The sequence below is a fragment of the Zeus faber genome (assembly GCF_960531495.2).
Source record: "Zeus faber genome assembly, chromosome: 7".
NCBI lineage: Eukaryota > Metazoa > Chordata > Actinopteri > Zeiformes > Zeidae > Zeus > Zeus faber.
The window spans coordinates 23,455,533-23,469,610 of NC_137203.1; positions in this window are offsets into that span (position 1 = coordinate 23,455,533).

Sequence of the window (14,078 nt, forward strand, 5' to 3'; positions counted from 1 at the left end):
TTTTGCTTTTGAATAAATTATTTTTTTCATCATTCACATATTGTGCAATAACAATAATATGTGTGCAATAACCCTGGTATTACACTGTACATACTGTAATAAGGTAGTACGTAGTAATAATTCACATTTAGAATTGATATCCTATATACCCATGACAATACATTATCCTGTGCATAGTATCGCATTTTCTCTTCATATTTTTATGTTCAATATTCTGTATATTTTTATATATTTGTAAATTTTCTGTATTTTTTTCATACAAAAAAAAATTCAACATGTAAAAACCGAGCGCTCCTCAATTTAACATTTTCTAACTGTGAATCATTAAATGGCTGTGGATAATAGTGGTGGTGTAATCACATTGGACTGGACAAATCATCCCCACGGAAGTCTCTCTCTCTCTCTCTCTCTCTCTCTCTCTCTCTCTTAATGCACCCCGGAATTAGAATGGGTTTGCCACGACAGAGAATACATAGGGGGACTATTTTGGAGAAATACAATTATTTTTGGTACAGTGGGAGCAAAGTGTGTATCTACTTCCAAGTGAATTCAGGACTGGAAAATCAATAGCTCTCTCGTTGCGTTTCTGCCGAGGCAATGAAGGTGGCTGGAGTGCGAGTACAAAGATAGACAGAGTTGGAAATCAATCAAATCCAAAACATTCCATTTGAAGAGTACGAATGTAGGACAGCAAACTGAACAAGAGCCAATTTTTGAAGTCTGAGGGTTCAGTCGCACTGGCAAAAAAAATAAAAAACACGTTGCCTTGATCTGAGCATCGGGAAAAGGTTAATTTTAAAATCCATGTACAATCGCTAAAGGCTACTTGGTACAAAGGCAACATCGGGATCAGTCACATCAGTCCATGAACCTGTTTAAATGCATGTGAACGCTGTATTTAGGTTTATATTTGAATCTCCGCCTCCTCAGAACAGCGGGAACAACGACTTGCATTTGACTCGGATTCGAAAGAAAGCAACAGTAACTGAGGCCCTGTGCACATATTTGGCCCTGATATTGTTGAAAAAGCAGTATTTGCTCTGCATTTTGGCCGCCGTTCCACACGAAAATGGCTTTCGAGGCCCTGAAAGCGCCCTTTGGAAACTCAACTTTCGCATTTGCACACGCGTCAGGGACCGACGAGCGATGGCCGACTACGGCCGATGACCGACGGCGCTCAAGAGAGAAGCTCAATACGCATGATCCTAACGTTCTTCTGTAGTGCACGTTTTATGAGATAGTATCGCCCCCTACTGCCCTGGAATGCTTATGTGAGCGTTTTAAAACCGTTTTCTGCGTTCTCGTGTGGGTGCAGATTAGTAGGTTTATGCACAACTGCAAGCCTCTGGGGGATCCTACACCTTGAGGTTCGCAGGGACTCCAGATGCACCAGCAGCTTCAAATACCTGTTTGCTGCTTTGTAATGGCATTTTAGCAGCTGCGCTCTTAAGCCGATGAATTTGTCTGGCAGAAACCTTCCTCGTTATGGCTTTATCTGCACGAACCCGTCTTTGCTCTGAATCAGCCACAAGTCTCTTCACAGTACGATGATCACGCTTAAATTTTTGTGAAATATCTAATGTTTTCATTAATAGTGCAATGCCTCTCTCTCTGCTTTTCGGCGGCAGAGAGATCCTTTTTCTTTCCCATATTGTTTGAAACCTGTGGCCTGCTTCATAATGTGGAACGTCCTTCTTAAGTAGTTTTCCTTTAATTGGGCTCACCTGGCAAACTAATTATCACAGGTGTCTGAGACACAATACCATCCAGGAGTTTAATTGAAAAACAAAAAATTAAATGTTTATGACACTTAAATCCAATTTGCATAACAATTTGGAATGTGTTTTAATCCGTATACGTGTGGACAGGGTCTGAAAATATGTGGACAAATGCCAACCTTTCACTTGTAAAAATGCACACACACACACACACACACACACACACACAGACACACACACACACGTTGTCACATATTCGCAAACTTAATAGTGTACGTACACAGGCCTCCAAAACCGGCTGCGAGGTAACACAAATTGAGTGGGTGCGCGCGGGACAAGCACAGATAAATGTTTTTGTTCTGAGCCATAATTGCGCCAACAGGAACCATTACCTGCCTGTCTCAGGTGAGATTATCAAGTCAATGGTGTCGAACTAATGACCAGAACATTGGGCCCGGGCCTCAGCCAACTGCTCACCGCTCTCAGGGCCACGGGAAATATCGGTGCAGGGCCAATTAGCCCTAATAGACCGTTACTCCGCGTTGTGCCAGAGCCGCCGAGCCCCGGCGACACATCACTTGTGTGCCGTAAAGACATGAGCGGCAGGGGAGACTTCGGTGCACCCGAGATGATCTCTTCCACGTTTTCTACCGGCCCTGGTGAAATAATGAGTCGTACACACTCGGATTAGATCTTCATAGCCCAGCCTGGATAAGATCAGACTTTTTTTTGGGGGGAGGGCACAAAAGAGCAGCTTCCCATCAGATGAGGCTGTAGCGGTTCAACATCTGCTCACCTCTAAGCCATAATCTCACACCCTCTGTTGGCTCTTACTTATGCCAACAGCGCCGGCGGATAAATCTCATGGACTGACACGCTTACCGTACACACAATGAGCGCACACACACACACGCGCACGCACGCATGCACGCACGCATGCACGCACGCATGCACACGCGTTCTACACCTTGCCAGGGCCGATCCACGCATATCAGCGCAAACATCTGGAACTAATGCCCAAGGAGAGTCATTCTGGTGTCATTGAATTATTTTCCCACTGAGAAGAACTGAATTGTGGGAAGATCCTTTTTTGGGGGAAAAAAAAAAAAGGGAGTCGAAGCCACATCTGGATGCCCCTAAGAGCGGCGGCGGGTATACATGAGGCGCGGCTGTCCTGTTTTTCGAGGCCTAAAATTAATATTGTGTTTCCGCGGCAATCCTGTTAGCACACTCTAATCCGACTCAAAATGGCAGACTTGAAGATTGGTCTCTGAGGCAGCTCGAGGATTACAGCCACCAAGTCTTCTAAACACCAGACTTGGACTCGCACAGATTTGGGCCAAGGACATTGTTGCACATAGAGGGAAAATAAATACAAATCTGCTCGGGAATGGCAGAGCAAAACAAAAGAATCAGGACAGTGACATCCACAAGCTTTTTTTCAGTCCCCGCAGACTGATGCAAAGGAAAGATACGACGCGAATGTGAGCGGGAATAACAGCAAACGAGGAAAAGTGCTCCCTCCGTCCAATCACAGCCGACGCTGGGAGTCCCGGCGTCCCACAGGGCTTCCGTGGGCTGTCAGCGTTTGATATTTACCAGTGTGTTCACATCTGTTCCTCTCTTGTCTTTCTGCGGTATTAGAACTTTTAGTGCGGCGGCACATGATCCACTTTTTCATTTGCTGCAGCTTTGCCAGCGTGTCGTCTTCTCCTGTGCCTTCCGGAGGCCCTGTTCCCCAGGGCCGGCAGTTAGTCTTTCAGACAGCCATCTATCTCATGTCCGTGGCTTACAATGAAAAAGAAAAAGGCTCAGTGGGGGTGGGCGACTAACTATTGGTGCTGTCACTGCTGCACACTGAAACTCAGAGTAAGTTATCATGGAAAGACCGTCGCAACGGATAAATTACCCCCCCCCTCAGTTTTTGCTGTTGGACGGCATTCATTGGAGAATAGAATACATTAAAGCTAATTGAGCATATTTGCCATTTAGGTTGTATCACTGAAAAGCCATCACTGCCAGCCACGCACTAACAGACCACATTAGCCATCAGCGTTATGTTTGACATGCCGCGAGATGAAGTAGAGCTCGGGGACCTTTCAGTTGGGCCCTCGGAAAAAAACGGAACTACGCTCAGCTCCTGTGTGTGTGTATGTGTGTGTGTGTGTGCGTGTGTAGGTGGTCCGGCCTAAAATCAAAAAAACAAACTATCAAGCCCAAAGGACAAACTGTCGGTCATCGCCGGCTAATTACTGCGTTTCCTCCTGCGCCACCTTCTTCCATGAAACGCTGCAAAAGCTTTTTACGGGCTCTTTTCTTTCCATGGATTCACACAGCGAAACGCAGGAAAAAACGAAATTAAACAAAAGGAGCAGGAAAACCCCCCCCCCCGAGATTATACAACACCCCCACCCCTTCCAGTCTATTTGAAGAGGAGCGCTTATAATCTGTTTTCTTCTATTTGCAGCTCATTTCTGTTCTTAGCACATCGTCTATCACTTCACATCTTCCTCCTGCGAGATATTTTCACCCTCGCTGCTCCTCAGGTCTCGCCCCGTTTGAACATCCAAGCTCGCGCCGCAGCGAGTGCAGCCTGGGGAATAAAATGCAGAATCCTGTCTCCTGTGGTACTCGGCGTGCTCACTCATGTGCCGCTCCGCGCGTTGTGCCACTTGCGAGACGGCAGCGCTGCCCGGTTTGAACATAACAATATTTGCCAGATCCCTCTAGTAATCGTATGCTTAATGTACTCCGGTGCTAATAACTTAGAGGCTCCGCCTTGTTCTCGTGGTCGACCTTGCTGTCACGTCGCCGTGTGTGTGTGTCGTGCACAAACTCATTTGGTGTGGAATAAATGCACCGAGAGAAAAGCTGCACCAGCCCGCGGTGGTGGAATGATGAAACTAACCGTTTGCAACGGGGCATCTACAGTAGAATGAGACTTTTCCTTTTCGTCGATTTCCTCATTGATGCAGCGTCGGCGACGTCTCTGTACTCCGTGACCGCCCCCACCCGACAGACCCTCAACAATCCCGCCTCGACCTTAACAACGCCGCGTTTCTCCGCCAGCTCTCATTATGACGCGGCGGCTTTTTGTGCCGAGAACAGAGAAGAGTCGTTGTTTCCGTGTTCTTGTCTTCCATTTAGGTTGATTTGTGATTCCGCACGCGGGGTTTTGGAGGCGGGTCACAGGTGAGACTTGACGCAAATGAGGAATGGCTCATTCTGAGCCTCCCCTCATCTCACATCAGACAACAGGGACTTCCATGGCTCGCCGGCGTCCAAGTTGCATCCGTGCTCATAACTGAGCCTACTTAACAGAGGGATAACGGGGTTATTTGCAGTCGTGCAAAAGAGTTGGGTTTCCAACCCCGAAATAGATTGAACTGTGGATGCCGCCGCTGCCACCGCGCGCTAATAGACCCGCTTGGGCCCCACTGCGACACAAAGGTACGCAGACGACTTCCCAACTGCCGGCAGATTGTAATCCTATTAAATCAGGCACTCTGCTCAGACAAATGAAATCATCTGCTGCAACTGGAGCGAGGCCAAGTTAACATAAATAAATTAAGAAACAGATTCACTTCCACCTCCTTCAGTGATTGCACCTGGATTCCCTAAACAGAGAAGGCATAATTGAACAGATAAGGGACTCTAAATGAATTGCTCTTGTGTGGTATTTGATAGAATACAGTTAGGTTTGGGTTTGGCTCTGGTTTGTAAATAGCTCGGTCACCGTTTTGAAATGGTTTCTTCTTTATTTGAAAAAAAAAAAAAATAATAATAAAATAAAATAAAAAAAAGAAAGAAAAAAAACAATGTTGGAAAATTGGAAGGGAGGGAGGAAAAATCACACCTGACTTAAAAACCCCCTTTTTAAAAGCTGAGTGCAAACCCACTTCCATTAGCTGTGCTCCCGACCAATTCTGAAACATCTGAAATATTATCTGAAGCATACAACAACACAACACTTAGCGAAAGGAAAACAGCGACTGGCCTTTTACCTTGATTGTGTCACGCACAAGAACAGTAAGACGATGGCACAGGTGCGCGCACACAGAGACACACACAGACACAGACACACACACACACACACACACACACACACACACACACACACACACACACACACACACACACACACACACACACACACACACACACACACACTTTATGAACGCAGGCTTCAAGGTGCTTGCTAGTGAGGATGGATGGACAGGTGGCCCTGTTTGATCAGCGTATTAGCCACACATTAGGCACTGCAAGGTCAACATCCGACTCGGCTCTTGATCCGATCGCGCAAAGTCTTATCAAATCAGATTTTATTAGGCTGTGTGAGAACTGCATCTCCATCCGCTAAACACAAAAAACCCATACTTTGAAAACCTGGTTAGACCCCCCCCCGCCCTCCAGAATACGGTGTTATCTTAAAACAGACCATTCTCACAAATCACCAGATGCTCAGAAAGATGCTCTGATTAAAGAGAGATTAAAGAGCTGCATTATTATTTGGGGATTGAGAGCGGGAGCTACTTTCATCCGATATAATTACACGCCGACGTGATGGGTGTGTGGAGAGGTCACTCGGGTCAAATATACAATGTTTTCTGATTCAATGGAGGAAAATGCTGAAACTGTGTTCTTAATTTTGTGCCTGTATTCTTGTGTAAGTGTTCTGTGTGTGTGTGTGTGTGTGTGTGTGTGTGTGTGTGTGTGTGTGTGTGTGTGTGTGTGTGTGTATGTGTGTGTGTGTGTGTGTGTGTGTGTGTGTGTGTGTGTGTGTGTGTGTGAGCTCTATGGGCAGAGAGGCCGCAAGGACGGCCTCTTTGCCCTAAAAATAGCCCGCTTCATTTACTGAGTAAGCCAAGATAGATGAAAGCGTTTTTTGTTTTTTTTGGAGGCAAGGTCAGAATATTTTTGGTTACCGTTTCATTACCCTTGCCCCAAAGAACCTCTGTAAACCTATGTGATGAATTAAAAACAGGAATTGAAACAGAGGCACAGGAGGGGATTCCCATTAGTGGCTGAGAAAATGAAAGATCTCTCATCAAAGCCCGGGGTGACAGCGTGGTATCGCTCACTCCGCTCCGTCCACCCTGGCAGCGGGACGGGATGTTTCTGCATGAACCCCTTGGATTAATGCTTAGCCGTACCATGTAATGCAGGGTTTCCTCCCCAAATTTAATCAGATTACCTCGTGCACTCATGGAGAACAATTTTCAGTAATGAGGAGAAGAGAGAAGGTGCCCTTCGTTGCCCGACGATGGAGGGTCTCTCTTTTATTTTAACAAATGGGTTCCAATCAAGCGAAGTCGACAGTGGACTTGGTTTTCTTACTTTGTCCAAAATCTATACGTAATGTGCTTTAATAGTCCTGAGGGGATTACATTTGAATGGTATTATTAGAACGGGCGACCACAATTTATTCATCAGCAGAATGAAGAGATAATTTTCATAGGCTCGGCTCCGTTTAATGACAGTCCCGGAGACGCTGGCACAGCAAAATAAAGCGCGGCTCTGGAGAACCCTGATAGCAAGTAGCATCTAAAATATAAACAAGTCATCATGTGACTTAACTTTTACTGGACTGTAGCCACCGCGGTACTGAGAGCCACGGAATACATGCTGAACCGCTGCTGACACGCCTCCTTATTCGCCGAAAAACCTGTGAAACAAGAGCATCTGGGGCTGCAGTGTGTGTAAGAAAAAGGCTTTTAATGGAGGTTTAGGGAAAAGTTGTTTTTTTTTGAAGAATGATTATTTTGTCAGGCACGAAGGCAGCTGTTAACTTTTGAGACCACCAGATCTATAATGTATATCGAAAATATAATGTGGAACTCTTGAGGCATATCTAATATTAGTTAATGCTTAGAGACATCATGTATCCATTATTACAAAAATTCAGATCCATCGTGGGATTTGGGGTATATTCTTATGGCAAGGCAAGGTTGTTATCTCCAGTCGTCATAACATGAGCTCAACTCCAACAGTTAGCAAATCAACCAAGCTATGATCACTTTGAGAGCGACTACGCACCTTACAGAGAGTTTTTGGTCTGGGTTGTATGGGTTGCCATGGCTGCAGTGGTGAGCATCCCTGATGTTTTTGTCTCCCATTGGATTTTACCTGCAAGACTGGAGATGCTAATCAGGCTCAAAGCAGTTTGATTACCATAAAGGAGCGTGCAGCCTTTGCCGCCGCCTCCTTCTTGAGACTACTTAAATATGATAAATGATTTTGCGACCTATAAAATCCATGCACTACAGTGGGGGAAGAGGGAAACAACAATGGAAATCTGTGGGAGCGAGCGGTCCCAAGTGTCCTTGAGCCCTTTAATGCAAGAGTGACGCTGCGCATGATGTTGCGCAACACATTTCTTCCAAGCAGCAGTGACCTTTTGGGTAAAACCTACAGAAAACAATCTGCTTTGCATAAGTGTACAGGGTAGAAAAATAAGCATCATTTGCTCAACTTACCTTTCCAAAACACCCCAGCCCACAAAACGTATGTCCTCTATCAGCTGTGACTAAGTTGAGCCATGCCGATGTCGTCTGCTTACTATTTTTCACCCGCTCCCAGTAAGGTGCCTGTGTTTTGATTTGCGGTTATTATCAAATTGGCCATGAAGATGTTATTGTGAATATATAAATTATACTGTGGAAAGAAATAAACAAACAAAGAAACAAACAGACGAGCAGCAGCAGCATTCAAACCTCTGAATTTCCCTATGGGGATTAATAAAGTGTTACCATATCATATCTGATCTGATCTTAGCAGTGAATGACTGTTGATGTTTAAGCGGAGTCTCCTGTGTGGAGCGAGGCTGTCAGTGGTCGAAGCGGATAGATAGATAGATAGATAGATAGATAGATAGATAGAAAGATAGATAGATAGACAGATAGATAGACAGATAGATAGATAGATAGATAGATAGATAGATAGATAGATAGATAGATAGATAGATAGATAGATAGATAGATAGATAGATAGATAGATAGATAGATAGATAGATAGATAGAACATGAAGCTCTGCACACCTACAGTATGGCGAGGGACCGGCGCGGGGATTAAACAACATGAATCCTACAAAAATATGCAGAAGAGACTACCGCAGGCAAAAGTTCTCGCCTGAAGAAAGTCCTTTGACCCAAACGTTGCTTCACTTAATACGCAGATTCTAATTGCAAGTCAAAGACAGCGTGTGGAAGTCTCTTCCGCACATGTTGCAGACGGTAAATCTTTGCTTGACACCTGCCACGTCAGTAGCTTGATGCATTTATGAAATCTAACTCTTGCTCTGGCATTCATGGAATATGTTTTTGTTCGTCATTTCACTCAAAGCATTGGAAATGTGCGAGCGAAACACCCCGGGGGTACGGTGGAGGGTGCCTCCGTATCTTAGATAAAGGACAAAGAGAAATTTGCAATAAAATTGAAGTTAATCCCCCCGATAGCATTTGGCAGACAATTGCTTGATATACCTCGGGCTGGATATTTAAAACCTCGGATGGGCTGTGCAACTGACAACTTAATCCATTTAGAGACACTGAGTGCACAGTGGGACGCTGTCTCAGGGTCAGCGTCCACAGCGGTCCGTCATCTCTCATGCGGGGCTCAATATGTCACTCTGTGCTAATCTATTAGGTCTGATTAAGAGGAAAATGGATACAGAGATTTATCGCATTTCTCATTGCGATCAAAAACAACTTTGAAGACGGGCAGCAGAGATCAACCCTGTGAAAAATGTTTCGCCACAAATACTCAGATACAAACAAATATCGACCATATGGGATATCACCAAGAATAAGAAATTCCCACGTTAATCTGGAAATTGAGGCTATGCAAATTCTGGAATATAGAAGGAAAGGCAAAGTGACCTTTTGAAAATAGAACCACTCCACCTGGTAATTAAAAAGGGCATATTACGAGTTAGCACAAGACTGGCTAGGGGCAGGAGGGTCTAGGTGACTCTTCCTCACCGCAACATAGAAATGAGTAGGGAAGAAAATATGAGACATATGTTTGAAAGAAGATATAATAGCATTGTCACTTTGAGTCGAGTCCATACCCGATGAAGTTGTCCATAAAATACATAAATCAAAGGTGTATTTATACCTGGCATGACGCAATGGATAATCTGTCTTGTTTCAGATGGGTTACATATGTACGTATTTCCGCATGCCAAGAAACACATTCATGTATTATTACAATACAATATTAATGCAAGAATGTTGGAAAGCAGGTGGGCTATGGTTGTTTGTGGCACGAAACATCAACGAACATACAGGTTATAGAAAGGTCATTGAGGTATTTTCAAAGAGATCTAATTCTTGATCAGAAATACTAATTACTTATTAAACAGGTACTTCTATGTAAGTCATAGAGCTAGCTGGTATATGAAGCAACCAATGAATTTAATTCCATGTCTGCCAGTGTTTATGAGTGCATGCACATGTGGAGAGCGAGAGAGAGAGAGAGAGAACAACACAGTGTTGGCCTTTTTTTCCTGTTCCTCCAATCTCTAATCACCTGTTACTGAGGAGTAACAGACATTTCACCATGAGCTATGGTTCAACACTGCCATCCTGTGGATGAAACCAAGACCATAGTTGTGAAAATGTATTTACATCACAGTTCTAGTGACAAAAATGAATAGACAGCACATCCCTCGAGAATTGACATTAACACCGACATATAGGACTTTTCGATATGTGTGATGAGGATGATGATGATGATGATGATGATACAATTCTCTTCCCCCATTGGCAATAAAACCCACAAATTCTGAATCTTTTGTTTTTATCACAGATGTTCCAATAAGAAAACTGACACGTGAAGGGTAGTGCCATAACAAATTAGTCTGCACTCGTTAGTTATAGAAAAAAGATGGTTCAAGTGTTATTGGAACCTCATTAATTATCCAATGGAGCCAAATAAACAGTCCAGTCCTCGATCAGGGCAGTTGCTAGGATGCAAAGACATCAGGGGCTTAGGCGAACCAGGCTCTAGCCATTTTGCTGCTCCAGGCAAACTGTCGAGAGGGATGGGGGGTGATCAATAACAAGCCACCTAAATGAACAACAATGGAGAGTGGGGCAAAAAATGTACATCACAATTTTCAGCCTCCTGCCCTGGCTCCCCTTCAGGAGGGTGACACCATTTCTCCTTGGCCTATTAACGCATCTGTCTAAGATGCTTCTCATGTACGACGCTGCGTCATTCTTTTCCTACTTAACTGTTTCTGTGCACAGAAAAGTATTGCATCAAAGCCAAATACAATGGAATAGTGTATAAAATAGAAACAAGACAAATAAATACTACTTTATTCATCCTGAGGGAAATTATTGTGCAGCAGTTGCAGTACAGAGTAGGAAATGAGTGCAAATACACAAAATAAACAATATAAGAGTAACAAAGCGTCAGTAAGGTGCAATAACCACAGTGCACAGCTAGAAATGTCCCAGGTTAGTGGTAGATATCATAAAGATAAATGTAAACTAGTTAACTGTAGGTTGCAATTCCAATATACACAACGCCAAAAGCAGCACTTACAGTACGGGTAATATATTAAGGATTATCTGTAAGGTGCAACCAAATGTACAAATGCTGGAAATGTTACAGGTTAACAGTAAGTATCATAAATATAAATGTAAACAAGTTAACGGTAAGGTGCAGTCACTAGATATTCAAATTTCCCAAAATGTAATGATTATGATATCAACCATTGAATGGTACTATAAGGTGCAAATGCAATATACAATGTCCAAATATCACAGGTAAACAGAGATGTATGAGAAGTGGCAGATAGCTATGTATGTACAATATCAATATGAAGTTCAGGTAAATGTATATGGTTAGATACAAATGTCCAATGATTATGTCCATGATATTTCACATAGTGTCCCTGTTATTCCACATTAGACTCATGGCGTCCTATGAATCAGAGAGTTTTAGATAACTGTAACCAACTGAGAGATAGCATTCCAGAGAGAAAGGGGACGATGTAGGAAGATGTAACGAACAGAGCTGGAATGGAGGCTGGAACCACTGCAGCACCTCATGCCTCTGCTTGTCCATCTCTCTGCCTGAGGTGGGGGAGTTGTATAGTTTGATTGCCACAGGGAGAAAGGATTTCCTGCGGCGTTCTGTGGTGCATCGCAAATACTGACATCAGTAAACATTGCATCTAACCGCCATGAAAACTTTATTCAAACTATTCAAGTATAATGGCTTTAGTATGCCACTAAATGGCATTCTTCAAGCATGCCTGACTTTTATGGGACAGGCCATTAATCTTATTTTGTCCTGTCCATATCTATGGAACGAATGGAGTGAATATTAAATCACTACATTAATACAAAAATAATTATGTCTATGAAATAAATAAATGTGGGGGAAAAAAAAAATATATATATATATATACATGAGTTAAATCTAGTTCAATAAATAAATAAATAAATAAAATGTCTTTTGAATAGGACGTTTTTATTCATTTAAAGTGACTTTTATTTCGTAATTCCACATGTATTTTTTTTAAGGGGACTTTAATTCATAATGCCACGTTTATTTATTTTATGGCACTTTCATTTCATAAAGCCACATTTCCAACCCTTGAACGCAAACTTATGGGGCGTGGTTATCTCACAGATTCGGAGCCATCGCAAAGACGGTGGCAGCACTAGGAGCGGTTGCTCGGAGCTCTCGGCTCCCAATACCTCCACGGTTGGAGCCAGCGGCCGGTAATCCAGCGAGCCGCTCACGGTGGAAGGCCACCGCCCGGTTGCCCTTGACCAGCCGCACCCTGGCCACCACGTTCGACAGCTGTTCCAGGGCAGTGTAAGGGCCGGCCCACTGGCTTGACGCTCGTCGGCCCGCTTCTGTCGGGACCCGGTGTCCGTTAAGGCTCGCCCCGGTCCACCCGTGCACCTCCCGCAGCCTTGCACGGAGGTTGTGGAGGTAGCCCAGGCCGGGCTCCCCCCGCACCTCCGACTCCGGGGGCAGCCCGAACACCCAGTCCACTCGGGGACGGAGTTCGTGTCCCAGCATAAGCGCTGTAGGAGCGCGGGGAGTAACGCCCTGCCGGCTCCAACCAAGGAGGTATCGGGAGCTGAGGACCAGCTCCGCGCAACCGCTCCTGGTCCTACCACTGGTGGCGTAGGAGCGCGCCCAGGGCAGCGCCAGGGTGGGTGTTTCCTGTCTCTCCGTCGGCTCTGAAGCCGTGAGATATCCGCGCCCCAATCATTTGCGCTTAAGGATTGGAAATTCTAAAATTAAAGTGCCGTGAAATCAATAAATTAATAAAGTGTCTTTTGAAAAGCATCACCTTTCAAATAAAAGCAACTATGAATTGATCGAACTATATTTACTCATTTATATATTTATGTATATATTTACAGTCTCGTTTATTGATTTCGGTATTTATTTTATAGACACTTGTTTATTATTGGCTACCATGGCGTCCCATACATATCCGCACTAGCTAGCCTTTGCCAGCGTTAATGGGGTATTTCGCTCCAGCATAACTTGTCAAGTTGAAGCAGTTTTACCTCCACCTGCATCTACAAGTAAGCTAGCGACCACCGCCCGCCAACACCACCATTCCTCCCAGGTGTCAGGCTTCTCCTTCACCTCCATTCATCTTGGGGACTGGCTACGAAGCCAATGTCAATTGGCGAGATGGCTGAACGACACCATTTTATTTTATTTTATTTTTTGCATTTTGGGGGGGGGGGGGGGGGGGTAAGATAGAACATAATTGTTATTAGGTGGATAGATAGAAGGCATTGAAAACAACATGTCCACCTGCGTGTCCCACTTGTTGGTTTTGTCTGCAGATGGGGAAACGGGAGAGAGACACCCTTTCAAAGGCCTCCCTGCTTCTCTATGAGCAAATATTCGACGTGGTTAAGTCGTCCACCTCGAAGATGTGATGCTAATGCTAATGCTAGCCACTTTATTCTTTATTCTGCCACCTTCGCACATATATAAACCCCCCCCCCCCCCCGCCCTCGTCGAGTTCGCGGACTCGCGGAGGAGTCGTTCGTTTCTAAAAAAAAAAAAAAAAAAAAAATGAATCGAAGAGAACGACTCGTAAATCGGACTGCATCCGGCCACGACTAAACGCTCGACTCGCCGATTCGGAGCCGAACATTTCATCACCCCCCGGAGCCTCCTGCTGCTGCTGCTGCTGCTGGCGCTCGCCGCTTCGTTGACTCAACCAATGGAGTTCGCCGGCGAGGGGGCGCTGACAGGTCTTGACGCTCGTTGGGTGAGTCCCACATGTTTCCATTTGTGCTCTTCCCCGCGCTTGATTATTGTCTCTGCCGCTCTGACGCGTCCGTAGTAGGTCGCAGCGTTGGG